Raw genomic sequence first — 5,429 nt, forward strand, 5'->3', positions numbered from 1 at the left:
AATAGAGGTTGATTTTTGCCCTGAGCTCAGTGTCTGGAAAGGCAAAGGGAAGGACAAAGGATGGGTATTCCTTGTCATTCTTAGTGTCCTCATGTCACTACTTGGGGGTCTTGTTTGTGCAGATGAGGTCACAGGGTCCTCCTGCATGCCCCTTGTCATCCATGCTGAATTGGGCACCTGCAGCTGCTGCTATCCCTATAAATGTCCTTATGTCAGCAGCCATCGCCCTATCCTTTGAGCAACCAAAGAAGAGACAGTCCTGAGTGTCCAAAGTTATTCAGAGAACATGGGGTGCCTATGGCTGCCAAGTTTCCTTGTGTCCACAAGTGTGGATCTGGCCCATTTGGGACCTAAGGACAGAGGTTCCTGAGTACTTCATGTGGCTTTGCTGGTGCACCAAACCCAGCCATCAGTCAAGTCTTGGGAGTTTTCCCTCCAACAGTGTCTATAGTCCTCAGAAAGAAAGTCCTTATTCCAAACATCAAAGTCCTGAGAGCATGGTTACTTTAGAGACAACAGCCCCTGAGACTGCTCTAGTGGATGAACCTAAGGACAGATCCAGTCAAGAAGCACAACTTATTAATGAACCAGTACAAAGAAATACTAAGGTGCTCCTTGGTATTTGGTCTCATGAGAAGCCAAATCTTTGTCTCTCAATGTCCAGACAGCCTGTTCAATTACCCAGCTCCAAGTATGTCAAAGAGATACTAAAGGAGCTGAGCCAGTGCACCAAAGGGAAAGAGAAATGAGATGTACTGCTTTGATTTGAGATCTCGGATTGCGAAGAGAAGCCAGCAGAATCTAGATCCCACACCATCTGCTTTCAAGCTGGTCACTACAAATAGAGTGGCCCTGTTTTTATTCCCAGACATGAGCATCTGAACAGAAGCCCAAGGAAGAGACTTACCTGGGGACTTCTCACCAGCCTGTTGTCCATCTAGACTGCTTCTGGACTGCTCTGAAGTCATTCTTGACCTGGGGGTGGGGGGTTCAGGCCTTCTGGTTCAGCCTAAGGAGAGCTATGATTTTCCTGTCTGTTTAAAAGGATCTGTGATCTTCCTCATCTACACAAGGGGGACTAAGACATTCTGCCTCTACTCAATGGATCCTGTAACCTTTACCCGGGGGGCCTCAGGCTTCTGGTTCAGCCTAAGGAGAGCTATGATTTTCCTGTCTGTTTAAAAGGATCTGTGATCTTCCTCATCTACACAAGGGAGGACTAAGACATTCTGCCTCTACTCAATGGATCCTGTAACCTTTACCTCCCTCGTAAGGGAAACTGGTGCCTTAAATATACTGTATATATCACAGATGATTAAACTTGAACATAAGAATAATATTTAATTACAGTTACAATTTATAGCTGAACATTTATATAGTATAGGTAATAATTAAATATGAATTAAGTTATTTATAAAGTTGAGAATAATTTTGAAGTATAAGTATTTTAAGAATCCTAATGTAGTGGTTGTATAGATGGCTCAGCAGTTAAGAGCACTTGCTGCAGGCTGGAGAGATGGCTTACAGGCTAAGAGCACTGGCTGTTCTTTTAGAGGTCTTGAGTTCAATTCCCAGCAACCACATGGTGGCTCATAACCATCTGTAAAAGGATTCTATGTCCTCTTCTGGTGTGTATAAGACAATGTATTCACATACATAAAATAAAAATAAATCTTAAGGAAAAAAAACAGACTTAAGAGCACTTGCTGCTCTTCCAGAGAACCCAGATTCAGTTTCCAGCACCCATATGTTACAACCATCTCTACCATTCATCTGATGGGTAGATACCATCATTTTGCCTTCATGAGGGTGAGGCACACCTATGGTGTACATACATACAAGAAGACAAAACAGCCATGCACATAAAAACCAATCCCAGTGTAACATCAATTATTTGTTTTAATAAAATTGATATCATTTAACTGTGTGCATTACTTGGATAGTTTTTCTGGCATAAGGGGAGAGGTTAGAAATCATGTTCTGTTGGGCACCAATATGAGGAGAAGCCTTTGGTCCTGCCAAGGCTGTACCCCTCTCCCCCAGTGTAGGGGAATGTCAGGGACAGGAAGTGGGGAGGTGTGTGTGTGTGTGTGTGTGTGTGTGTGTGTGTGTGTGTACATCCTCATAGAAGCTTAGGGTGGGGGAATGGGATAGGGGCTTTATGGACAGGAAACCGGGAAAGGGGATAACATTTGAAATGTAAATAAAAAAATCCAATTAAAAGAAATCATGTTCTGTTCCTGTGGCTATTTTCTGTACAGTGCACTTTCCACATGAAACCTCTCTGTTTATAGTTCAAGTATGGAAATTGCCAGATTCTTCATCTTTGTCAGAGATTAAGCCATGTGCCTTAGCTTATGGAGCTTGTTGTGTAAGGGATATGTGTTTGTGGAGACAAGTGAGCACTGTCCTCTGTAGACCTTGGGACACTTTGGAGAGATAGAAATCAAGAGCTCTTTAGAGGGACAAAGCTTGAGTGAAGTGGGGCTTTTTCTTTCTTTTGTTTTTAAGATTTATTTATTATATATGAGTACACTGTCACTGCCTTCAGACACACCAGAACAGGGCATCAGATCTCATTACAGATGGCTGTGAGCCACCATGTGGTTGCTGGGATTTGAACTCAGGACCTCTGGAAGAGCGGTCAGTGTTCTTAACCACTGGGCCATCTCTCCAGCCTGAAGTAGGGCTTCTTAAAGGGCACTGACCTAGCAGGTACAGGGTGGGATTTAAGGAGGAGACCTGGAGTAAAACTCTTTGTTTTTAATTTTGAGATAAGGTCTCTTTGTAGCCCTATTAGTTAAGGACCTTACTCTGTCGACCTAGCTGGCTTTGTCTGCTTGCCTCTGCCTCCCAAGAGCTGGGATTAAAGGCATATACCAATAAACCTGGGTAGAGCAAAACTAGAAGTAACCTGAGTAAACATGAGGCTTTAACTTGGAAAATTCCCATCCCTCTGGTAATCATCTTGGTCCTTTTTCATCATTAATGAACAGTGTCAGTTGGCCTAGAGTGGTAGTGTACCATTTTTCTTTTTTATCAACCATATTGAAAACAGGTGTGCAGTCATCTGGGTTTATTTATTTTTTTAAATTTCATTTCTAAGACATAGGCAGAAAGGATTTAATATAATTCTTAGGAGGCCTAGGATTTTTTTGGTGTGTGGTCGAGCAGTGCTGGAAAACCTCCAGAAATCATGTGCACATCATTCAAGTGTGATAAACTCTCTGTATTTCCAGTTCCCATTCCTGTCTTACCTTTTAGCCCTAGGTTTCTCTGGCTTTGTACTTCAAGTGTGTGTGGTACTGGATATTAGATTTTGGACATCATATGTGCTAGGCAAACACTCTACCACTGAGCTATATTCCTGGTTTGAATTTTATAAAATGTATATTAGGACTACCTTTAGCTTGAGGTCACCAGTCCTATAAACCAATAGTAGGAGTCAGTCTTTCCTTTGAAGCCAGACATTGATTCTCTGCTCTAGGTAGTAAAGTCTCAGTATCGTCTTCTGATACAAGGATGTATTGTGCACACTGAAAATTCTATATAGTATCGTTACTGAATAATTGTCTTACATTCAGCTCCTGAATAACTTACTAGAGTTCCATCTCAGCACTCACTGCTTCACCTGCTCCATATTATGGAGATGGTGTCTTCCCTTAAACCTCATAATCCAAACTCTTCAAGATTCAATCTTATTTTTTCCCTCTAGCTTCCTCCCCTTTCTTCACATTCACAGGACTGAGGAGTTAGGACCTTGCTCTCTAATGTACTTTGTATTAAGGGAATATTTAGCAACTTTGATATTTTTATCCCTGTTCACACCACTAAAACTTATCCTTATCAGCAATAATGCCATTTTTGTTTTATTAATTGTTCATGTGTTCACTGGTGTGATTTTTTTAAGATTTACTTATTTATTATATATAAATAAGTACACTGTAGCTGTCTTCAGACACACCAGAAGAGGGCATCAGATCTCATTATAGATGGTTGTGAGCCACCATGTGGTTGCTGGGAATTGAACTCAGGACCTCTGGAAGAGCAGTTGGTGCTCTTAACCACTGGGCCATCTCTCCAGCCCTGGTGTGATATTTTTAATCTTCAAGATTTCTTTTTGACTTTGAATCTGATTTTCCTGTTTATTGAATGCTGGGAGTACAGATGTATGACTTCACTTCTGGTTTCCTTCTCAGCTTAACACACCCTCCTAAGCATAATCATTTATAGGTCTTCAGCTGACATGGATATCTGCTGACTTACAGGGAAACACATCTGATACTCCTTCCCTGTTGAACAACTATAGGTTACTGGAGGCTCACAGTTTTGTTGTGTCTCAAAGGAGGCATTTGGCATACAGACAGTCCATCATTGACTGCACCAAGTCCAGTTTGGCTTTAATGGAAAGGTTGATGAAGTTGGTATCCACCAGGATGTGGTAAGGTGGACCCAGCTGTGTATTATACTGGAAGAACAAGCAGGAAAAAATGCTAGGGGACCTCTCTTTCCTCCAGTGCACTCAGATCTTTCTTTTCTTTCTTTTTAGGCTTCTATCTATCCTTTAAGTCGCTCATCTCGGAGACTAAGCATTTGCTTCATAGTCACATATCTCCTTGTTTTATTTTGCTTCCCTATGTTCATATTACACTCTTGTTTCTTCTGAACCGTAGCACATCATTTTAATACCACTACTCTGGATATAGAGGCAAATGGATCTATGTGGGTTCAAGGTCAGCCTGGTGTACAAAGTTAAACCCTGTCTCAAAAACATAAAGGCAAAACCCTGAAGTTGGTGCTGGATATCCCTTTAGTTTTTGTTGTTGTCGTCGTTATTTGTTGAGACAAGATCCCTCTGTTTAGTATCAGCTGGCGTGGAACTCAACTATGCAGACCATGATGGGATGTGAACTCACAGAGCAGGCTTGCCTTTGCCTCCAATTAAAATGGATTAAAGATGTCTCCAATTTAAATGGAAGGTCTCTGTGGGTTTCCATGAGAAAGGGGCACAGAGAAAGTGGGATGTGGATACTGTTTCTGTTCGGAAGGATGTGTTCAGATAAGCCAGTCTTAGTGGATGAATATGACTATGTTGTATCTCAGGCATCACATGAAGATGTCACAGAAACAGGAACTGTCTGATTAATGGAATATATCTCTAAGAGAGACCAGTTAAGCGAAAATGGCAGGTTAGGGGTTACAGGTTTTCAGGAGGTAAGGAAGGCCTGGTGGATGGAGAAATTGCTGCCCCTTGCCCATTTCTGGCGCTCCTCCCCCATCTCTCCCTCTGAATATCCAGCATTAACCTCGTGAGACCTCGTGGCTTTTGAGGAGGGCACACCGCCCCCACGGAGCCAGGAGCCCTTGCAGCGTAAGGGCTGAGGTCCGGGAAGAGGCACAGAGCACATGACGTCCAATCTCTCTCATCA

This window comes from Rattus norvegicus, chromosome X (assembly GCF_036323735.1).
Source record: "Rattus norvegicus strain BN/NHsdMcwi chromosome X, GRCr8, whole genome shotgun sequence".
NCBI classification, from domain to species: Eukaryota; Metazoa; Chordata; class Mammalia; order Rodentia; family Muridae; genus Rattus; species Rattus norvegicus.